At 39.3% G+C, this 25,180-nt stretch overlaps 1 protein-coding gene across 2 annotated transcripts in view; it reads left to right on the top strand.

Moving 5' to 3' along the window:
- Positions 1–25,180, top strand: part of KCNB2 (potassium voltage-gated channel subfamily B member 2) — a 190,048-nt gene that overhangs the window by 16,561 nt on the left and 148,307 nt on the right. The gene's annotated exons all lie outside the window — the stretch shown is intronic.

The following is a 25,180-nucleotide window of genomic DNA, read 5'->3' as shown; positions in this document are numbered from 1 at the left end:
ATGGTTTTGTGAGCCATGTATCTGACATGGAGGATTCAACAACTTTCACTAATATAATTCGAGAAAAGAGGAATCTAAAAGTCTACGTAACAGCAAGTGAATACACCCAAATCTGTCCTAAAACCCACTGAAATCTGCAGAAGGAGCCCTGCTGACTTCAGTTGATTTTAGGCAACTGCTACACTTTACTTTTGCTGTCTTATGACAGAAACATCTGTGTGATTGTTAATGGACTGTATATTAAATGCTTTGATGAAAATACAGCTAAAGGAAACTATCTACTTTTTTGTTAAAAAAAAAAAAAAGCATTTGGTTATGAGAACTATGTGGTTCAGTATTGCTACTTGTCATATTACAGGCATTGCTTAGGTTTGGTACCAGTTTCTTCTAAGGTGTGCTGGATAGGTTATCAGACAGTAGTGTCAACAGCTGCTGTCTGGCATGTTTTTTTACACTGGGCAAGAACAGCAGTATGTTTTCTCTTATACTGTATGTTTACAATCAAGAATTGGAGTGCTCTGTAAAAAATTACTAAAATACAAAAGCATGTATACACATAAATATATATAGTATTTATATACATGTATGAATGTATACATATATAAAAATATCTATTATAAACATACATATATATGTACAAACATACATGCATACATATATATATATGTAGAATTTGCATAACTTCAGGCAGAAATGAGGAAACATTCTAATGAAGCCTAGTTCCAATATTGCTATCTTCAAACAGGCAAGCTGGCAAAAGTCTTACTCATGCAGTGGAGCAGTTTACCGTTGTTAGGGACACAGGACTGCACACATAGATGTTGGTACTGCTATTTAAAAGAAAGATTTTCTTGCTTCTTGAGGAACTTCATTGTTGTATTTGTGATGTGATGTACTATTTAATGTGAAGTAAATTGTGGAAGTATGTTTCCAGTTTGAACCACTGAAAGTGAAAATGTTTGTTGTTAAGCTTAACTGTGGCATTATTTTCTTCTGTTGTTGATTTGTTCTTGGATGCAACCCTCTTGGACTTAGGTAAGTATTAAAATAACATGGTGGAATGGACAAAAAACAGAATCCTGGCAAAGATTTCTCTTGCAATAGCAACTTCTGTAATCAAGGTGAAATACACTTTTTTTTTATTAATTCTATATTTTTCATTGTGGGCTGCTGTTTAAACAAGGACTTTTGTAAAAAAAATATTTGTCATGCGAGGATATGAGGTTCAGAACTGGAATAAAAGCTTATAGGAGAAAAAAGAAAAGAAGGTATTCAGAATATTTTAAAAACTATATGAATACATTTTCTGCTTCTGAGATACATATTCTGGGCCATATGTTCCTCTCCAGGAGAAGGAGCAGAGGGAAAGCAGATGGGCGTAAGTTGTGCCAAAAAGGGTTCAGGGAGGCCGTGTCACACACCGTGATCCTCTGGTACAAGCTAGCATCCATCAGCAGCCCCAGCACTGCTGTGACACAGCTGCTACACAGCCTGCAGGAGTCAGGGACCAGCTTCTCAGTCCTGCACAACTTAAAACATCACTGATGTGGTCTCTAACAGACCTCTCCTCCTCCTGGATACGGGAGGAACTCCTTGTGGAGCCATGTGGCTGGGACGTGCTGTGGGTGAGCTGGGAGATATCCCTGCTGTAGGCGCTGCCTCAGTTACCTCCCACACTATACCTGGCAGGCAGATTTGAGGGGAGAGAAAACTCAAGTGTTAGCTTGTGGTATCTTTTATCTCTTGTTTGTTTTTTTTTTTACCATAGAAAAGAAGCCAATTACCTAGAGGGCTTGAGATACATGCTTAATTAGTGTTTCCCTAAGACTAGCTAGTAGTCAACACAGTAAGACAGACCAGATGAAAAGGGCAAAACTGAAATACTGGTTCTTAGGTTCTTTGCCTGTGACTCACATTCATTCTTTCTTTTTTTTTTTTTTTTTTTGTGGATAAATGTATAAATATAGCACAGTTAAACTTGCATGAGTGCTTGCCATTGACCAAACTCTTCTCATGACTTAACAGTGCCCCGTCATTGAAAGGAGTTAGGCCAACTCTGAGCTTTTAAGAAAATCCCCCTTTGGCCATTGAGGCCAGATTTCTCCCCAGGGTTTGCAGATGAAAGTGGCCATTTCTTTCATTTCCCAAGATATCTAAATGCTTACTTTTTACCTTTTTATTTCCCATTTTTCTTGTCTGCTGGTTTGATTGCATGTTATAGTTTTATGTATTCTTGCTACGGGGAGTTTCACATTGCATTTTTATACATGTTACAGTGATTTTCATTGTTTCAATTGTCTCCTGTCTAAATTGATGCCATTTGATGTGGTTTCTGTGATTCGACAGCTGGAAATCACCATATTACATGTACCTGGTTTCTCTTTTTAGTGACCCTCAGTCTGTAAATATATGTTTGAGCCAAAATTATAGTCAGATACATCCACGGCATCTCAAGAACATCTGTAGAAACTTGGCTGAATGGTATAAGAGACAGCAAAAAACTGTCTCAGTGCATTCAGACTTGGAGAACATAAGCAAACAAGCAGAGCTGCATGTAAAACAAGATATGCTAGAATCAGTTGCATGTACTTCCAAAGAGTCTGGAGCCATCACAGACTGTATTAGGCTGTGTGGCAAGGTTTTAACTGAAGTGTTTGGATAATATCACTTTCAGATTTCTTACCTTTTGTTCCATTATTTGGTGAGTTGCTAGTTTGTCCTGAAACAAGAGGCAGAACTATCTCTCTGCTGTTGGACTAGAAAGGATGGTGGAATTTTGACAAAGGGTACTTGAAAACAAATTGAGGAAATATTACTATGAAGTTTCAAATTCAAACGTTCGCTCCATTTCAAACTTCCATAGAAAGCGACTATGTCAATATGCATAGCTATCACACACACACACACACACACACAGTATGTTAGAGATTGGAAGGGACCTCGAAAGATCATCTAGTCCAATCCCCCTGCCAGAGCAGGAACACCTAGATAATGTTACACAGGAATGCATCCAGGCGGGTTTTGAATGTCTCCAGGGAAGGAGACTCCACAACCTCCCTGGGCAGCCTGTTCCAGTGTTCCGTCACCCTCACTGAGAAGAAGTTTCTTCTCAAGTTTAAGTGGAACCTCTTGTGTTCCAGTTTGTACCCATTACCCCTTGTCCTATCATTGTTTGCCACTGAGTAGAGCCTGGCTCCGTCCTCGTGACACTCCCCCTTTATATATTTATAGACACTGATAAGGTCACCCCTCAGTCTCCTCTTCTCCAAACTATAGAGACCCAGCTCCCTCAGTCTTTCCTCATAAGGGAGATGCTCCACTCCCTTAATCATCTTCGTTGCCCTGCGCTGGACTCTCTCCAGCAGCTCCCTGTCCTTCTTGAACTGAGGGGCCCAGAACTGGACACAATACTCCAGATGCGGTCTCACCAGGGCAGAGTAGAGGGGAAGGAGGACCTCTCTAGACCTACTAACCTGCAGATGTCTGTTCAATCATTCATATCTTGTGTAGCGGTTGATGGAAACAGCTTGTTTTTAATCCCTTTCATATAAAAGATTAGGAATGTGAGATAAATGCTCGGATGTGGTTTTGATATGTGGCTATGTCTTGTCACTCCTCGATTCTACTAAGATCCCTTCTAGGTCTGATTCAAAGCTTACTGAATTAAGGGCGAGTCCACTTTGGATTAGGCATTTTAGGACAAATCCTGCTCCTTTCAAGGTCAACAAAGGTTCACCATTGACTTCACTCACAGCAAGGTGACATAACAAGGTGAGAGTGTATAAGCAGCAGGTATTTTATCATAAATAATTGTAAAATAACTGTGACAATAAATAGAAGAGAGAAATAAGGATGTATGGCAAGAAATTATAGTTGCCTAGTAAAAAAGGAATATTATGGTCAAGTACTGTTGCACAATACAGGCATACTTTACAATGAATTTTTTTTTTACTTTTAGTATGTGCAGATATGCGGCCTCATCTCAGTCAGACAAATATTCTGCATCTCAGAAAAGTCCCACAGCCTGGTCACCAGTCCACAGAGTGTTGCAGGAGTATGGCATTATTTAATTCACAGTAATATCTGAGCCTTTCAGCCAGGCATTTATTTATACTTACTGTGTAACCACTATTTTGTGAAAGCTACCCTTTAAAAACGTTATTTTACTAATGCACAGTGAAGCTAAACCAGAACAAAAAAATACTTTGAAACTTTATTCCAAAGAGGTCTGAAGCAGAATAGATCTTCTCCAGAGCAGGGTGATGGTACATCTGTTTTTCTCCAGAAAAGTCTTGTCTTTCACCTTCTGGGAAGTAAAAAAGTCATCATTTGGTTTTCCAATTGAAGTTGCTGGACCTGTAACAGCTCCCTTAGAACAGCAGCAGATCTGACTAACTTATCAGTAGTATGAAAGTCCTCAGCGTATAGCAGAATGAGCATTGATTTGAGTGGATGTGAATTGACTCAGCACCCTGCTGAATTGGGATATTAAGGATGAACCTAGCTAAGCTGATGCCTATTTAACTACATCTGTGCTATACTGTTCTGTGCAGTGCACTTAAAATCAGAGGGGCCTGACTTTGGAATGACTGTCAATCAAATAAAACCATAAATTTAGTGTTTCTTTCAAAGTGTTAATGCATGAGCTCTTCCTTTCAATCTTGTTTAGAGAATACAAGAGCTTGGTTCTTTTCTCACGCTTGTTTTATATTGCTAAAACTTACTTAGATTAAATACTAAATAAATATGGAATGTTTCTAATGCAGATGATTTACTGTATATACAGCGTGAATGAAGTCAGAAGTAAGTGGAATTATCTAGAAGAAATGGAGAGCCTATGTGTGCCTAAAGATACTGGATAATGACACAACCACCTTTAATCTACAAGAGTGTTTTAAGTACCTTATGGTAATGTTATCAATAACTGTAACTCAGATTTTCCATTTGGTATTTCATATCAAAGGTTGGGCTTTGGCTAAAACTAGAATGTAATAGCTTGGGATTGATTCTACAGGTCTTTCTTGTGCAAGGCATTCTTTCTCACATGAAGTGTTTCCTTAAACCTCAGTGTGACTATTACCTGCTCAAGCATAAAAGGTAGTGTAAGTTAGTTAAGTCATTAAAAAAATTACTAGTCAGTCACACTCTGTCCTTGATTTTTGCAAACCCCTGTTGATGCACGTACACAGAAGTGTAAAATATTGGCCTTTGTGGCTTTGCAGCATGGGGTTTGCTTTCTTTAAAGTTACATGAAGCCTGATGGGATTGAAAGTGTTCTCTCTTAATTCTGTTTGTTTCACTGCATGGCTCATTTGTCCTTGTATTATTTTGTTGAATACTTTTTTCTTATGATTTGTTTCCTGGGTTTTTTGCTTTGCATTACTGACTGTGACATGAGTATTCCTCCTTTGTGAAAAGCACACTAATTTATCAGCTGTGGACTGTGGATTACAGAAGGTATAATTACCCCAAGCCTGACTGGAAATTGTGTAGTTGGTGTGCTGCATTCAGTAACTAATACCCTCGGTGAAAAAACATCCTTTGGTAAGGAAAAAGAAAAAAAAAAAAAGGAAAGAAAAAAAAAAGGCAACATGAAATAAGAGATTCAGGCCACTGATACTTACCTAGCTACCAGGTGCATTATGGCTAGGCTTGCTACAATGACTTGAGAAGAGAGGCATGCCGATTGTTCATTAGGTTCCTGATTCTTATTTTCTGTAAATCTGTTTTATTTATAATTCACACTGATGCTTCTGTCTCTTTAGAATTTGTAGAGCAGCATAAGAGTCATGTTCGGGTAAGTGCAAATTGGCAGAGTCAGCACTTCAGAGCAGTATCACAGAATCAGAATGGTTTGGTTTGGAAAGAACCATAGAATCATAGAATAGTTAGGGTTGGAAAGGACCTTAAGATCATCTAGTTCCTGTCCCCCTGCCATGGGCAGGGACAACTCACACTAAACCATGTCACCCAAGGCTCTGTCCAACCCGCCCTTGAACCTTAAAGATCATCTAGTTCCAACCCCCCTGCCATTTCAGTATTCCTTTGCGAGTACTTATAATTTATCTCCTAGATTGTCACACAGTGTTCATTCAGGGTGAACCTTAATGATACACTGCTGGTTCTTGGATTAAAGGTCACATCACAGGTTCAGACAACTTTAGAAGGACTTTTAGCTGGTTGGTTGCATTGCAAAGGAGAGCTACCACATAAGAAAAGTGTCTGTCAACAGCTGAATGTTTGCACCTGGAGTATTCACATGACCAAGTGAAATAAATACTTTTTGTTGTATTTTCATTCTTTTTTATATGAACAAAAGACGTATATTCTCTTCTCAGTTTAGGTTTACATATTGTGTGCCATCCTTTGTCAATATTTCTCTCTGCAAAAGCTTATATTCTATGTGCCTTCTCATCTAACTGTAGACCAAGGATGAAGATGACTGAGAATTAAGACTGACTCTTTTTAAAGTATGAGGAATAACTTTTGTACTATTTAATATTTGTTGTATTGTACGTAATACACCTCAGAGCATGATAACAATCATTGAAGATGAGTGGTGTTTTCTAGCTGATGTGTGGGTTGAACTTCTGTTTGGCCTCTGGTTTCAACTGACTTTTTTGAAGAATCCTGTTATGAGCATTCATCTGAATGTACTACCAGGAATGTTATAGTTTGCATCATCATTTCCAATACTTTAAAGACGTTTGTGTGCTGAAACTAAGTTATGGTAAAGCACAGAGGATGGTCAGTGGTAATAAATGCCTGTCTTCATCTAACTTTTGTTTCTGGGCAGGACACTTATTACCATTCTTTGCTTTTAAGATGAAGTTATTTTTTGTGCCAAACAAGAAAGTCAGTCAATGTAACTGTAAAACAAAGAGATTATGTTTGATCCTAGTCATGTATATTTAATAACTAAAGTGTTTTAATGTCTTGAAAGAGAAATGAATATATTGTTTTTTCAATAGATATTATATCAAGGAACACAGTAGACTGGCAGTAGTTAATTGAATTTAAGAGCTTGTGTATGCTCACTGCTAAGTTGGTCATTAAAAGATTATTTACCTTTTCTATGCTTCTTACTTGAAGTATCATGTAACTCATGATTCAGCATGTTTGGTCAGCCTAAGTATTATGGGAATGGAGCTACAATCTGTCTTGTTCTGGGGATGTTTTATACCTCAGTTACCTACAGGTTCACTCCAGCCCTGAGAAATTATCTGTGATGTGCTGTCTGAAAGGTCTCGCTGTAAACTTACTAAAAGAAATTACTAAAAATTTCTATCAGAATAAGATGAGCAAAATGTCTTTTGAACTGACCTGCTTATTATTTACACTTAATTATCAGGAAATCAGATGCTGAAATTTTGGAAGCAGTGCCAGTGGCAAAGATACCATGACTTATATTCAGGCAATCTATCACTGGCTTCAAGCACTGGCCAAGGAATATCCCATTCACTGCATGAACAGCAGGAAGAGATATTTCTTTCCTGGAGCTGTCAGAAGGGGCTTTGCTGACTCTGGTTTTATGGATACATTAAGGAAAATTAAAGAGGATTCATGATGAATCTTGCTAAAGGGGGAAAAAAGCAAGAATAATTATTTTAAAAATGGGGAAATTGATTCTCCATATCTGGAAAGAATATATAATTTATTTTTTTTTGCAAAACAAGTTTCAAAGTGAAGACTAGAGTGTGCCTGCACTTGTGACACCATTCACAGAATCACACAGTACCTCTTGCACATAGAAACGTGCTAGGATTTAGAATATATGAGATTACAGTGCATTACCAGCAGGTACAATCTGCGTGAGAATAGCTGTCCTTTGCCACAATAAATAGCAAGCATTACTTTGATTTACCACAGTTGCATGTGTCCTTCTTAAGTTAGGAGAACAATTTAACTCTACAATAACTCCTTTTTTTACAGCTGCTCATGTCCCTTTTTTAATAGCTGTTACCACCAGTTCAGTATAGAGCAGCATCAGTTGCATATACCGTTTAAAACATGTACTGTGGTATTTCTGGTTAGGGTGGTAATGTTTTGTGCATTACAGCATGCCCCTCAGTAACGTCAGAGGCATCTCGCAAGCTGGATTTTCAGCTGTGACATGTCACTTAAGTTGTGTCATGCCTGAGTGGACAGACCAGGGTATTATGAGTTTCCCTTCACCCAGAGGCAGATCATATGTCCTAAAAATGTTGCATTTCCGTTCCGTGTTTTCAGAAGCAGCTGCCAGTGCATTGTCTTCTCTCATGTAGGATATTTGGAAACAATCAGATGTCAGGGACATGCACTAATAAATTAAATGATGTTAAGGTGATGTTATTTGAAGGATTATCCAGACCAGATCTGTTGGAAGCACAGGACTGCCCTGACTGGCTGGGTGAACAGGCTTCATCTTGCTTTTGTAAAGCTGAGAGCAAAACTAATCTATATGATAACCCACAAACCGGCCTTCCTGTTTGAGTCTCTGATTTTGTTGCCATATGTAGAACAGCAAAAACTGCTCCCAAGTGTCCAGGAAGCTAAACAGATTTCTGCGTGTTACTTATTTCAGAAAAAAAAAACAAACCCATGGTGTTTATTATAACATATGGCAGACTCATGAGTTTTCTATCTGATGAAGATATGTGAAAATTTGACGCGTAGCACTGAACCGCAGGTCCTTTGAGGGAATACTGAAAACAAGCATGTGACACTGGCACAGCTGTTTCAAAGTGACTTTGAGATCAAAAAAGTATCCCAGTAGAGTCTTTTTATGAGGCCACCACAGTCTGCTCTTTACATGCCTTGGCAACTCCGTCTTCGGGGATGCATGCAATAAGGCTGGGTTTTCAGGTGGGGATATGGAAGTGTATATCCATTTAAATGTACTTGATTTGTAGAAGCTGGGACCCAGACAACACCCTACATTCGAAGTTGTTTGATTAAGTACACAGTATCCTTTCCGCATGAGTGTTATGGAATTATGAGTGAGGGAATACCTGTACTCCACATACCATAACTGAGACAGGTCTTCAAGTGTTTTTGAGCAACAAGAGGCAAGTTGTCTTTGAAAAGCACACTTAGGCACTGTGATCGTGATCATTACGTCTACATATTAAGAAAGTAGTTCTTACTCCCAAAAAGTCTGTATGGGGTTATTGGAGCTTCTAGTCATGTATATCCTATGTGTAAGTATATGTAATATTGACAGCTGAGCCTTTTTTTTAACACAATACTGAGGAATGAGAAGAAGTGTGAGATGGTGCAAGCAATCAGAACATTGGTTTTGTCTCAGTACTTAAGTGCCTACAAGCTGCTTGATTCATGTTTGCTGAATTTTCAAGTCATCTTGTAGCTACTTGTTATAAATATTCATAGAGGATTTCTTTTAAAATATAGGGAAAGGCAAGAGCCAGAGCACAGGATGCAAACCTGAAGTCTGAGTTCTCTGAGACTCAGGTTCATTCCCATCTGAGAACCTTTTATGCCTGCAGTTTATGGGAGATGGTATTGTGTTCTTCTAAGCTCCTGCCTAAACACTGGCACTTCACTGGAGTAATAAAAAAGCCTTCTAGGATTATCTGTGTTTTTCTGTTCTAGCCTCTAAAAGGCAAGTTAAATGAAAGTCCTAAAGAGCAAGGTTTCTTCAGAAAACAGCTCTTAAAGGGAAATCTTTTCTCTCCAGGCAGTAACGAGGTTCAACACAGAACGCCAGGGAGCATTTGTTACCCAAAGCTCAGTGTCTTCACTCTTCTTTCATTGGGTTCCTCCTGATGTAACCACAAGGGTTAGACATTGCTTTAAATAGCCCAGGTATGGCGCATGCCAGCTCTATCCCAAGGACAGCCAAGTGGCAGTGACAGTTTCAGGTGTCACTGGCCACCTGCAGAATGCCCCATTGGAAGGTGTGGCTGCTGGCTTGTTTTGGAGCAGTCCAGCTTGCTTTGATTTAATGTATTGCATGGAATTTCTGGTGAACTCCCGAGATAGTGCTGGTTTTTGTACTTCTTCAGTCAGTCAGGTTTCTGTGACAGACCACAATGGCATCAAGTTTGGTTTGCAAACTCCTGTTCACACAGTTTCTTTCCCCAGCACTGTAATCTCCTTTTGGATTGCTTACTGAAGGCTCCTTGGGTGATCTGTCTTTTCTGCTTTACTGATGCCTCTACCATTGTGTTTGGCTTTGGGGGAGGTTTTTCTGGGGAACAGTCGATATTGCTAAATTAAAGTAGTTAAGGTTTTGCAGGCTGCAAGATCATCTAGAAGTGTTACAGGCTTGTTCTGAGAAGAACTGGGAACTCATTTCCATTTCTGTTATTTGCACAAAGTCTTTATATTTTCATATATTATCTTTTAAATATATTGATACAAATTCCTTTGTGGGGTTAAATGCCACTTGAAAAAAAAGTTACGAAAGTATCTTGGTCTGTGTTCTGTGTGTGCGTGCATGCAAATACATTTTGTGACATTATAGCACAGAAAAACTTGGTTAATGCCCCTGTTGAAACATATTGACTTCAAAGCACTTTAGACCATTCCTACCAGCATTTAGCCCAAAAAGGCAAAACATCTAATATGAAAAAGAGTACACAGGTATGAGGCCAGGCCTGTTTGACTGAACCTTACAGAATTCTTTAGAATTGAAGGTGGAGGGACAAGTGACTTAGACATAATTTAGAGCTGAGACCGTAAATTCAGGAATTACCTGATCAGAAGCCTCTTCTGTACTTCAGGCCAGCATGGTACAGTCTAGTCTGACAGTGCCTAAGGTAATTGCAGAAATGGTAAGCACTTACAATACTGTGGCAGGAATTATAACTAGCCACTTCTGCATCTCCAATTCAAATGGTTGGAAACACACTTAAAAGCTCTAGGTAGGGGTGGGTAGGCCATGCTCATGAATCCAAAATGAGGACCAAAAGCCTGGAGTAGTTTTGAGATGTTTCTACTGTTTTCCCCTGTGTCCTGGCAGAACATTTAATAACCCTTCACACTAAGCACAGGTGGCTTCTCATACCTTTCCTTTGGCCCATGACCTGCATATGGTCAGCATTTTTGTTTTCATCTTATGATTCAACATTTTCTATGTCATTTTACAGTCTGTTACCTAACTGCAGGTCTGTGCAATGCAATTTGCTATATTTGACGGTGTTTAGCTGAGGTCCAGAGAGTAAGCCATGAGGCTGAATGCCCTGTGGATCACCTTGATGAGCAGCCTGTGTGTTGGGAAGAAAGAGAATGCTTCTCCAGACGGGATTAGAAATCTAGATTGGTGTTCTCATACTTCAATAAAGGATACATGAAGGCTGGAAGTTGAAGACAAAAGGATGCTGTGTTTTCACGCTTGAGTGAGGTTCATTATAAAAGACATTTTAATCAGAGGGGGAATGGAGAGAGAGAGAGAGGAGCGAGTGGTTAAATCATTTACATTTGTCATGGTTCTGTTTGGCCATTTTGAGTGGGAAAATTCAGTCCAGTATCACAGACATACAGATAGGTGCAATTTCCTAATTACTAGTTGCATTTAGTTTCCTGTGATAAATGCTGTATTTCATTAGTACTTTTGCTAGCCAGAATTTGACCCTCAGATCAATCTTTGTACATGCTTCAGTGAACCTAGTTTATTGCAATTTGAATTTTAAGTTGACATATTCTGCTATCTAATGCTGAGGTTGGTGTGTGCAGATTTCATTCTAAACTACATATGGAAAATTAACCCCAAAATACTATAGGTGCTGCAGTAACAGTGAAATGGTGAATAGTTCCTCTTAGCTTTTCAGCAGCTTCTTCAGTCTATTGAATTCAGGAAGGACAAGTGCAGTTTGATATGGACTTATATGTGTAATTTGGGATGAAATAAGTACGCTGAAGAGTCTTTTTAATTAGAGTAGCTAACAGAGATGAGAAATCTTGGACTGAAGAATAATCTGTTTGATGAGAGAAAACAATGAGGGTTAGATGTGTTCTTTAGGAAGCATTCTTAGTTAATGCCAGAAGTGACGGGATGGTTGGACAAGTCTTATTACAGTATTGTGTCACTGGTGTTAGTAATGCCTGCATGGAGAACAAGCTCTTCTGAAATACTTCTCTGAAAGCAAATGAGTTTTCTCTGAAGAGAGCTGGTGTGTCTGCCTCACAGGTGTCCTTGCCTCTCAGACTGATTTTCATCATCATTTGATAGTACTCTTTTTTGCAGTTTAGGCAGGTATGAAATTGAAAGCACAAGCCTAATCTTGGAAATAATCATTACTGCACTGACTCTCTGTATCTGACACATTTCAGCAATACTGCATTCATGTTAATGTAACTTCAGCATTTATAACTCCAGCATCACCTGTTTTCTCCATAATTTGATTTAAAACCAAAACCCAACCCTTAGCTAAGCCTGTGCTCCTGAGAAGGAGCCTGTGTGTGACAGAGTAGTTAACAGGGCGCAGTTGCTAGCAGGGTTTTATTGCTGCCAGTCTTTCACTGAGGCATCCTCCCCAAGGGCTTCTCTGGAAAGGCACGGTGCAGCTGCAAAGGGCAGGCACAGATGTCTTCTGCATGTGAAGTCAAGCTGAAAGTCGGTGTGCAAGCTGTGAGAGAGCCCGTGCCACTGTGAAAAGGAGGCACAACTGCAAATTAGTTTGATGCCTTTGCCCCCTCCCTCTTCAGAAGGGAGGATGGGAAGAAAACCTTCAAAAGCTCTGAATCTTTCCCCATATTCCAGTGAAAAGGAGTGTTTTCTCTCAGGAATTAGGGTGAACTGTCTGGAGGAGCAGTGCTTCAAAGGCATACACTAACTGGGGGATGCCTTTGACAGATCAATTTACCAAGAGGAGTACACATGGTAATTGTTCTTGTTCTAACTGGGTGACCATGGATGGAAGAAGCAGTTCTCTCCTGCATGTCCTCTACTGCTTGGCATAGGCAAGTAGCACTTACAGACACAGAAATGCCAGTGAACCTGCACAGAGGTACACAAGTAAAACTCAGAAGGATGGAGGTTTTTAACTGTATTTCCACTTTTTATTTCCCATGCCTGTATAAATACAGTCTTCTTTTCCCTATTATACATGCATGAAAGGAGTCATTCATCAATCAGAAAGGACTCAGGCAGAAAAGAAAAACCACAGTGCTGTCTTTCTGTTTTCTTAAGCTCTATATAGAAGAATCTCGCAATATTTTTACTATTTTTTCTTAAATGTTTATTTTTTTATTATTACCATAACTGTTGTTTTAAAACCTCTCTGAGGTGAAACCTTCCCTTCAGTGGGATACCTAAGTATCTTGAGATGTTTATAGCAGAAAGACAAACACTGTTTGACTCTGGTGTACACTGCCATAACATTGATCTTGTGTGTAAGAAAAAAAGAAGATACATTTCTCAGTGGATGAAAACCCCTGATAAATTTATACAGTGATGTCAAATATATTGGCATTCATTGTTGGGTGAGTTGTCGCAGATAAGGTAGATTTCCTAGGCTTAAGGGTGCTATTTTGAAACACAGTTGCTGTTAAAGGAGATTTACAGTACTCTAGAAAAATGGGAGCGAGACAGTAGATCAAAATGAAGCGACAGAACACTGAGCCAGGTTGTGTCTGAACAGTAAAAGCAGTCTCTTCTTCCCCTTACATGCAAAATCTGTAGCTGCAGGTAAGCCAGGGAATGCTGTTTCTTTTGCACAATAGGGTATATCTCCACTATAGTCCTTTGACTGTAGGAATCCCTCTGGGCTAATGGGCTTGGTGATGAGAGCTCAGCCTCTGCACTGCAGCTTCAGTTGCATGGAGCCTTACCACAGCAAAGCATTGGGAAAGTTGAGGCCTATGGATGAGGGTTTGCTTCCTGGGGCTGCTGAGCTGCAGAATGCTTTGGAGACAAGCTGCCTTGGGGACAGAGCAGGGTGTCAGTGCTCTGGCTGGCTTGTCATGTGTCAAAGGAAGGAAACCTGTGTCAGAAGGAAGAAGCGTGATGGCTGGAATAACACATGCACTTTAGACAACTATGTTTGCATACTTGTGTAAGTAATCTAATATTTGACCTGTAGAGCTGACACTATTTCATATGATAAGAGTCAAATTAAAAATGGAATAGGTAGTCTAAGTCACCAGGTAAGATACTTAAGGCTGGAAGAGAACAGTAGAAAAGACAGCTATGGACAAGGTAGGGAGTAACAGAAAAATAGTCACCAAGTATCTAAATGTGCTGAAGTCCTAGTACGAAGTACGGTTTGGACCCTGAAAACCACAGCAATATACCTAAATTCTTCTGAAAAACTCTTATCTTGATATCTCACATAACTTTTTGTTTCTACTATCAGATTTTGGTCAAAAAGAAATGCTAGTTGGCCCTATGATTTCATACAAAGGTTCCTCAGTTTGCGAGGTCTTAATTCATAGCACAGAACTTCAGCACAGTGACAGCCATCTACTAAAAGAGAGGTCTGATGACTAACCTACTTGTGAGTGAGATTATTCCTTCTGTGAAAGCAAAGCAGTGTTTTCTCCAACTGTGTAGGACAGAATTTTAAACTAAGCAGGAGACAGCTGTTCCCTCATGTTTACTGACAGCTGGTGCATACATGTTAGGCATGTGAATATGACAGTTATCGTGCAAAGCGAGGTGCTTTGCAGCTGCGTTAAGTCTCATAAGCATGTCACCTCACAGTTCCCAAATCAAAATACCCCAGAGAGCACTATATCTTGTGCTTGAGAAAAAATTTAGTATCATATTGTCAGTGATTGTTGTTGTATGTTACTCCTAGTAAAGAATTAGTGGTAGAAGCTTACCTCTGGAGTGAAAACACATCTATTAAAGAAAGCATGAACATTTTATAGTATTTGGAGAGTAAAGTTAATAGGCCTCGCTTACAAATTAAATGCAGACAAGTAGATGTATGTTCTCATCTGTCCCTAATGTCATTGATTTAGTACTGAGTGCCTTGTAATGTTGAGTGATTTGAGATTCACAGTCGTTTGACGCAGCAGAGAAGCCCTTTGTACAAATGTGGACCTGAGGTACACTGGTGCTAATTTAAGGTCACACAGAAAGTCCATGACAAAACAGGAAACTGGATCCAAATCTTTCCTGTTCTACACAGCCCCCTACATCTGGACCTTCTTTTCTCTCTGTGGAAACCTGTCTTACATATTTTAGACTTAAGGCAGGCAGAGGTTATCCTCCCTTATAGTTACTAATTAAATAATGTTCTTATTTAATAATGCTGATAGAAATTTTCAAGCTTAAAAGCCCAAGGGACTCAGATGTCCTGTTTCTATTCCTTTTAATGGGAAATAAGCTATTTCAGCCAATATTTTGTGGGTATATCTTTGTAATGGTATACATGTCAGTGGATCCCAAGGTCTTTTGACATGTTTAGGTTTAGTTCAATGCTGATGTTCAAAACAAAATTTATAGATTACTCTGTATTTAGGAAATTTAACTGCTACTTATCGTAGTAACCATTTGTCTTTGATCAGATTTCTACAGTGTAGCTTGTAAAGTGAATTAATATTTAATTTAAAGTCAATAAAAAGACTCTGTGAGTGGGAAAATAAAAATAAACGCTAATAGCAGAGATAAAAGAGTAAGAAAGTCTTCAGCTGTATCCAAATTTTTTTACTTTAGAAATTTATCCATAGTTATTGATTCTTAATTCCTTCCTGGTCTTTTGGCTCGAAAATTCCTTTTGCTCGGTAAGCAGATGTGAAGCATCTCCTCTGAGATGCTGCAACCTGCCTACTCTTCCAGTATATTTGGACAAGCTGAATTTATAATCAGTGCAGTCAGCTTCCTCCAGATTCTAAAATGGGTTGCAGGGCAAAAAGTCTTGAGCTAATGTGAGCTGGTCTACCCTAGAACTGGCAGCTGAATTGCTGCATCACCCTTTGGTGATACCCTTATGTTAATAATTCACCTTGGTGAAAGCAGTGCTTACTAATTTGGAGGCACAGGCACAGCCTCAGTGTTGCTGCGCATCATGGATAGACCAGCATGCTCAGTGATACTGGATTTCAGAATGAAGTTCCATTGTATTGGATTTGCATCCTCCATTTTTTTTTGTTTAATGAGTTGTAAAACAGAAGAAACAAAGTTTATTGCAGTTGGACAAGGGAAGTACAAAAGCTGTTGCAAATTGAATCAGGACAACAATTATGACAGTCAGAACAGTAAATAATTTGTCATACCTACCCTGCAACTGCAATCTGGACAGGATATTTGTTTCCTTTCCACTGTGGCTCGTGGTCACAATTAATCTTCACTACAGTAGTGCTGCAGCAGCCAGTAGAGAATCACTGCGTACACCACATGGATCTGAGAGAGCTCATAGGCTGAGCAGGTGAGGGGCAGCAGGGAGGGAAGACACATGGGTGCAGCAGTGGAGTTGAGAAGGATGTGGTTGAAGTAGTTGGTGCTGTTAGAACATGCCAGCTGGGCTTCTGGAGCTTCCATTTTCCTAGACAATATGTAGGAATCTTCTGTGAATGGAGTTAACTTATAGTTTCACTTCACTTTGATCCAGTTTCTCACTGTTGCATGACTCAGAAAAAGGATAAGCTGAGCATCCTGATAAACAGAACTGATGCAGTAGGTAAGCTTGGATAGTCTTCACCTAACACTGCATTTAGTAATTTCTCTGTATCACAGTCAAGTGAACTGAATACATTACAGGTTGGTTTGTTGGTTGTTTTTTTTTTTTTTTTTCCAAAGAAAAAGTAGGAAAAATATGGCAGGTGAGGAAGCACACAAAGTCATCACTAGGCAGAAAGCTAAAAAAAGCCCTGTTCCTTAATTAAAAATAGGACAAAGATCAATAAAAAAACCCAGTACTGGCAAAGTCCTAATTGAGCCAGATATAGGTGAAAATAGACAGATCAATATATACTAAGGTGCTATGTAAATTATATAACTCTAAAAATATAAGGCAATTGGAGTGAAATGCCTAGTTTTATTTTAGGAAATGAGCTAAATAGCCAAATTAGCCATCAACCTATAATATCAATCTACAAAGTATCTATGAATGCAGACAGTCCCACTATTGGACAAACGTTCCTATACATTAGGAGTGAGGAGTTCACACTGTCAAGAAGAATCCAGAATCCCAGGTATAAACACAAAGAAGGAAATCCAACAGCTGTATTACCTGCTGCCTCATCTGGGTGAGGACAGGGATTGTGAAAAGCTGAAGGAAAACAAAAAGCCTGCAAAGGCAAAAAAGCACATGATAAGATGTGCTATAAAAAGCAGATGTTTAGACCTCATAATTGTATGTTTCAAAATATAACCATAAAAAAGCTATTAAAAATTAGGTTATTGCTTGGAAATTAGTTGTGATTTAAAAATCAAAAATAAAAAAGACCCACTATGGAAATACTTAATATTAAAAATAAAGGATTCCACAAAGCTGGGGAAATTCACTGGAATCGACTTGAAAAGAGCAAATATGATAGGAAAAATAAGAACAAACACCACCAAAACTGGTGCAATTATATTAGCATTTATTAAAAAAAAATGGATTAATTCTACAGACTGGCATAGTAAAACAGCTAATCAAAAGAGTTTTATTGCAAATAAATAAAACTTCTGAAATTGGAACTCATGTCCAAACAAGTAAAACAGAATAAGCACAAGGAAGGATGCCTCAAATGGAGCTGCAGGCAACTAGGCGGGCTTAACCTCTAGCTCTAGAAGACCACAGCCATGGGCTGCTGAGGTTGGGAGTACAAACCAAGGAAAATCTCTTCCTGAGCTGTTCTCTTTTATACTTTTTCCCTGGTACTGGGCACTTTCAGATGTGTGATGAAGAGCTAGGGGAGTCATTGCTCTTCTCTGGCATGACAAAATGTCTGGCATGACATTTTCTCTTATTTTGCTGAGGAAAAACTCATCTTCCTTTTTCACATACCGCTGTGCAGCGCACTAAGAGTTTTCTGAGCAAGAGGGCGTTGCTGAGCATGTTTTGGACTTTTCAAGGTCACACAGCCGCTGAGCTCAGTTTTATGTTTGTTTGCTTGTTTCTGGTTAACAGTGCTATTTTGGCTTCTTGAGTTTATTCAGTCAGTCTGTGTCCTTGTGCTGTTCAAACCCAAACAGTTGATCAAACGAGGTGCGAGTGTAGGTGCTTTTTGTCACTCTGCTCCTGAAGGGGAAGCAGTAACCCTGCACAGCTCAGAGGTGAAGTTAATTAGCAGAAATGGAGTTATAAAGGGAAACGCCTGCACCCTCCCTTCCAAGTCACAGCAGCTCCCCTTATTAGGAGGTCAAGTCACAAAGCACAGCTGGGGCCCTTCTCCAGCAATGTGGAAGACAACACTGCGCTGCTCCCTGACAGCTGGTTAGCATCTCTGCTAAAATCATTGACTCTACATGAGGTAGTGTTGTTTTTCTTTGGTAAAGCCAGGTTTTGATCTTTCTGTTGTGTTTTCAAGGTTTTTTTCTTTTATGGCTTGAAAGCATTTAGCTACTAGGCTTTCTCAGGGTCATAAAATGTTTGCATTGGGAATTAAAGGAGAGTGGTTTTCGAATGCTAGCGTGAATCATTGACAAATAGCAAAGAAATGAGCCCTCATTAATCATAACAGTCTGTGTGGAAAGCAAATATGGAGCACGCACATGTTAGGGAGCGTCTTATGTCAGGTCTGCTTTCAGGCAAGGCTGATGTGGAAGCCGTGCTTGTCATACTGTACAGGAACACTCCTTCTGCCCTATGGATGCTGACTTCTTTAGGGATTAGATAAAACCCAAGATTCGTTTGGAAGGCAATTACCCCTTTGCTTCCCTTGCTGCAGTTTCTCAGACAGATGGATAAAAGTTGACAACCATAGAGAACAAGTTCAAGACTACAGAGATACTACAGCCCAGTAATTTCCTCTCTCGCTCCCTGTACCAGGAGGCACACTCCACATTTTTCAAAATGATTTAATCCATAAAATTTGTGATTTTTGTACTGGATTTGGACTAGAATAAATCCCATGAATAAAAATATGGCGACATTTGAAATACCGTAAGTGGAGCTCGTATTTTTTGTATCTGGAGTCTTGTGTTTCAGATTTTCTTGCTTGCCACTGATGTCATAAAAATTCCATTCCAGGAGTCTAGACAGACTGAAATATGGCAGTTGTTAGAGGACTTCATTATATGCTCAGCTAGTGAAGGCAGTATGTGATTAGGAAATCTGCTAACAAAAAACAACCTCTCAATTGTTTGTCCTTTAGAATCAAATGTCTTTGGAGCAAATTTTAGTCCCTGTGTAAAGATTTTTAAGAGGGGTTAGTAAGGGAATAGATATTATCCGGTAGACATAAATATGTAGTGCAGTGAAATGAAACGGAAGTCAAGGTATTAATCTAAAACATAAAAGAACTTTTTTTTTCTATATCTTAAGGCATTTAAGAAATGTCACTTGACACAGTATGTGGTGGTTTGGTTTCTCTAACAATAGGAAATAAGGTGATCTGTGTGAGTGAAAATGATATGGTGTCTGGCTCTATAGTCTAAAAACCTGTGCAAATAAAAGGGAGACAAAAAGAGCATTTCAGGTGTCATCAGGTCATGTGATAGGGAGTTATCCCTATCCATTCACCAATATTTTACAATCGCACAATGCCTAGAGACATTGTATAAAGCCAGAAAAACCCTCAGTGAGATCTTACATATAATTTCGGGAGACAAAAGAGCTATAGCACGCACGAGAGGTTTCCTACAGAGAGCCCAGAAATAGAGGAGTAACACAGCCTCAGTTCTGCAGCAGTGCTGCTGAGGTGCATGACTTAACCACTACCACCCTGAGCTGCATCTCACTAGTGGTCCCAGAGCCACAGCCCAAGAGAAAAGCCACAGTCAGCTGTGTGTTCCCATTGGGTCCAGCTTTCAAACCATAAGTTGTCTTTTTAAACATATGTATATATATGTATATGTATATATTCAGATATAATCCTTATCAGCAGTTTGCAGCACTTACGGAGAGGAAGAGAAAACATAAGCAGTTCCTTCAGAAATGTTTTTGACATAAATCCCAAGGCTTTTAATATTCTCCCTTAAGTGTGTAGTAGCTGAATTCCTGTTACTCCAGCATTTTCAGTTGCTGATGAAATACCAGTCTGGGGAAGCAGTGTTTCTTCCAAAGTTCATTTTTTTCATTTGTAAAAAAGTGTAAAGAATGGAACAGGAAGAGGTAAACCATCTAAACTCATGCTGCACTCTTACTTTAATTGAATTTTACTGAGGTGTCTAAATCATTTAGGTACTGAGCTTTAATTTTCAAGCATTCCATGCATTTTAGAAAATGTTGGGTTAGTTGGATTACTCTGCAACATTGCTAAATACAAAATCTGCAGCAGCCTAAGATTGAATTCAGCCTTCCTCTGTATAGTCATATTCCTTGGAGCTGAACGGGCTTTCCAGACTCAATCCCACTTCAAGAGAGCCAAGTATTTATCCCTTCTGCCTCCAGCACCCAGTCTGAGGAGTCTGGATGTCTCTAGCTCCATCCCATAGTCGGGGAAAACAGGAGCTCAGTGCGACTGAGAGCAACTTGAGGTAATGTGTCCTTCTCCACTCGATGCATAAGGAATTTAAGGCTCAGGGAGACACCTTGGTTCAGCAGAATGGACCTCGGGCAGAGCACCTGCGTGTGTGACATGGGTAAGGACTTACTAAGTTCTCTTCTGGTGCTGCATCACGAAATGCAGCTCTCAAAAGATTAACGGCAGCATGCCTGGCTTCATGAGAGGTAGGAAAAAGGGAAAAAAAAAACAAACCAGGTTTTGTTGTCCTGCTCCACATTCACCATATTAATTCAAGACACGTCTCAGTTTTCTCAGGTCAGTTGTCTGCATACCTTCTCCCATCTTCTGAGTGGATGGAAGCTGAAGCTTATCCAAAATACTGGTAGGAAAGAGCTAGATTTGGCTCAAAGCTTTGAGGATTCTTTGCAAACAGCATCTTCAGTTTGAGCTGAAATAAATGCGAGTTAAATTTGTCTCAATAGATATCCATCATCAATGGCTTACATAAGTGCACAGCAGCAAACTGTGTTCCACAGAAGCATAGCCAGGTATTGGATGACAGAAAAAGAAATATTTATGCCTAGTTGGTTTTTGGTTGTTTGTGTTTGTTTTTTTTTTTAATTTTAGACTGTTCTTACCTTCTGCAGAAGTTTGCAGCTAGTCACACAAAGGCATGTCCCTTCCCAAGAGCTGCTCTTTGCATTATACCAACAAAGCAATAAATTTTGTGACTTGCATACAGCATACCACTCTTAGAAACTGCTGTAGTTGGTGTCGTTGAAACCATGACAGCTAATATTAAAACTAATTATCACATTGTCTACAGAATAAGTAGGGACTATCTTGTTCATCACATTATGTTACTTGTGGATTATATTTTGTACATATTGTTTGACTGGAACTTAAACATGTACCTAAATCATAGAATCATGGAATGGTTTGGGTTGGAAAGGACCTTACGATCATCTAGTTCCAATCCCCCTGCCATGAGCAGGGACACCTCACATTAAACCATGCCATCCAAGGCTCTGTCCAACCTGGCCTTGAACACCGCCAGGGATGGAGCATTTACCACTTATTTGGGCATCCTGTGGCAGTGCCTTACCATCCCACAGTAAGGAACTTCTTCCTTATATCTAATCTGAACTTCCCCTGTTTTAAGTTTGAACCCATTACGCCTTGTCCTTTGTCATGTCTGCAAGTCATCTCTGAAAATTCATTTGAGTTCAATGATTGGTTTGGTGAAACAGAGATGAGACACAGCGCTTTTTTTGTCTCATGAGCCGCCTTCTGTAAAATAACCAAACATTAAACCACCTTTTTTTCTAGATCCTCAAAATCTCGCTCAGCTTGGTTCTGTTGATAGTTTCATATAGATGTGATAGATTTCATAATTCATCTGCCTTTACATGTTGAAACATTTGAAACATATTTCAACATGATCAATTCTAAACAGGAGAGTAGTGCTGTTAAGTGGTCTTTATAGGCACAGAAACAGAAAATAAGTCCAAAAGTTTTATCACACTATTGGGAAAATTAGAACGGATTCATTGTGACAATGTCATAATGTACATTATGCCTAAGGGGAAAAATGCTGAAATGCATCTTTATATATATATGTATGGTCTCTGGTAAGACTGGTGTAAGACTGGTGACATTATAGTCTGGTCATTTTTGCAGCAGTTCATTTGTATCAGGAGTGTAATATCCAAGCTTCATGTTGTATGATCAGCTTAGGAAATGAAGTGGCTAATAAGGCATTTTTATAGATCAAAGCATGGATTAGCAATTTAAATGAAGAAAATACAATTTTCTTCTCATCAGTTGCTACTCAAAAGTTAACATTGCACATACACCATGTAAGCAGCACACCTGCACAACGTTGTTGCTGATTAGGGTTGTTCTCAAAACTTGCGACAGTTGAAGTAGCACTTTAAATACTTCAAGAGTACACCCAGGTCCTTCATCCCCTCAGATAGTTGCCTTTGATTCAGTGACACAGAATCTGAAATTGAATTGCTGTGTTTAGTTGAATATTTTGGATGTCAGTTTCACTTTGTGCGAGTATCTCACTAGCACTTGCTGCATTGCTGGGAAGGGAGCGGAACCTTTTGGCATTGGCCATCTAAGAGTTTGCTGACAGGAATAATAAGGTAGCCTAGAGGTTGCTGAAATGCAGGTGGGATAGTCAGCAAATCACTTTTGACTGCTTTGAGATGGAGCCAAGTGTTTCATATTTACATTTTACTCATCTGTGGAGAATTAATCTGGTACTCCAGAAGGGTGGAAACTGCTTAAGAGTCTGTTACACTGGGTCCCAAACTGCCAATATTGTGGATGTCATGCTTCCAGGAATAAAAGCATATGTGCTCATTTTTACTCAGAGTCTCTAAATATGTCTTCTGCTGTGAGAATAATTTGCTAGGCTGCATAAACTTTTCTATTACTGTTTCTGTTGACCAACATAGGGACAAAGAGTGCTCTGTTTTTCTCAAGTGAATTACATTGCTATAACTGTATTTTATTAGCCGTGAGACCATTTAGATCAGATTTATTCTCAGGATTTAACACGTGCTATATATTGAACTTACAGTGTAAGATGTGGAAGAAACAGTTCTACTCCAACTAGAAAACCTTGGTCTGCTTCTCATGTTAACATCTACCTGAGGAAAAAAGTAAGGGACGTAGCAGAATGGTGGACAAAGATCGAAGGACATCTGACAGAAGGAAGGAATGGCAATTGGTTTGACAGCAGAAAATTCCCAGAAATTGTATCTTTTTCTAATTCTATACAAAACCTACAAATTACTACATTTTGCAAATTGTCTTATTCATGGCTGTTCTGACTAGATAAGGACTGGCTACTGAACTCAAGCAAGTTGTTCTGACCTTGCACCAGCTCCACAGTAAAAGATAGGTTCAAGGCACTGAATCAGAGAAATACTCTTCACAGTGGGCTGACATTCCCACTGCGGCTGCAAACACTTAAGCTAGATTTTGACTTGAACAGAAATGAAGCCAATTCAACTCCAAACTCTTAAATGTGAGGAAATGGGAACATTCTGCCAAGGTTTTATGCAAAACTAATTAGCCCTGCAGGGCTTGCCTTATTACTTTTACTGAAATTCTATTGTCATGAGCATATATACATATACTTACCCATGCACAAAGATGAACACACATGACTGTATATGTGTGTAGAAATGATGCACAATTGTTGTCTTGCCTACTTAGTTAATAATTTCATGGAAAACCAAAAGAACTACTGTATCTAGTCTACTCTAGCTTTATATAGATTGAAAGATAATGGAGAAATAACAATAAGGAGAAACTAAGGCTTTCCTAATCCAAAACTGACTTCATAATGAAGTCTTGCTGTACCCTGGCTTTTAGATGAGTGGTTTCTGTTCATACGCTTTCTGGGATAAGAGTTGCTTTTCCTTCCATGATCCAGCCTCTTGGGAATTTCTGAAAACTTTCTTGTATCTGTTGAACACTCTCTTAAGAATTTAGCAGGAAGTTGGAGCAAATGAAAAGAGCAGGAAGTTTTCGATAGGCTCATGAGTTACTCTTAAGACTGTTCAAGGAATGTCTTAATCACCATGGACTTGTGCCACAATCCAAACCAGCATGTTTATGATAGATCTGGAGCATAAGATACCAGATTTACAGACAGACATCTCAGGTAAGTGTGAAAGTACTTAAATTTTTCAACTTGATGGGAGATGATAGGCATCTGAAGGAAATGACAATGTTTTCCATTACTCTTTAGTATTGCCTTGCACCTGTTTTTATAACATGAGCTCACTGTAAAAGCTCAGTTCTGGAAGGACACACTGCAGCTGAGTGCAGTGAGGTAGCATCCAAACAAAGTAACATTGATGCTGGATTTGTGTTAGGTATTTACTTCCTGCCTCTCTCAATTTACAGCCTACTGTAGGAAGCAGAGATAGTACACTATATGCTGCAATATGCAAAGCTGCCATGGAAAGACAGGTCTGAGGGCTAGAACTGAAAATTGTCATTGGCAAATCCACATGACTAATTTACTGAGAGCTGGAGTTATTTACTGAGAGCTGCTATTGCCTCACCCCCACCCGTACAGTTTGCCACCGGTAGATTGCAAAGGCTCTGGGCTCTGATCTTGCTTTAATAAAAACTGTCAGTGTAGTGAAGCAGAACTTGTCAACGGAAGTTCAGAAAAATCAGAAAATCTATCAAGAATTGTTACACCTGGCAGCATTTCGTTATCTATTGAGTAGCTGGACACCTGGAAGTGTGACTAGCAGGAGCTAAATCAGAGCTGCAGTGTGCTGTGTAAACTGGAGTGCTGGAGCTTACCACCGCAGCGTGTCATCAGTGACGTCTGATAAGCACAGTCACACGTCTGTGTCAGCTAATACTATTACAAGACTTCAGAGTGGCTAAACAGCAGGCTGGCAGATACATTAAATACCCATATGGTACACTTGGTTACTTGTCCTTCTTTTCCCCTCCACTTTTGCTTTCCAGCACCTATCCTTTAAGTTCATTAAAAAAATGAGTCAAATGCTAGGACCTGAATTTCTGAGGCTGCTGCGTTTATTCAGAATAGTCCTCATCCTTTCCCCATGTATGCAGAGATTATAGGTTTAAACTCCCACACCTTTCCTAGGATAATGACATAAACTCAAAGCATAAATGTGGACTATCTAAT

Source organism: Pezoporus flaviventris, unplaced genomic scaffold (assembly GCF_033815535.1).
Source record: "Pezoporus flaviventris isolate CSIRO_AGI_PZ_B2104156 unplaced genomic scaffold, CSIRO_AGI_Pfla_v1 ptg000007l, whole genome shotgun sequence".
NCBI classification, from domain to species: Eukaryota; Metazoa; Chordata; class Aves; order Psittaciformes; family Psittacidae; genus Pezoporus; species Pezoporus flaviventris.
The sequence above is the reverse complement of the archived record's forward strand: the minus strand, read 5'-3'. Positions and strand labels throughout refer to the sequence as shown.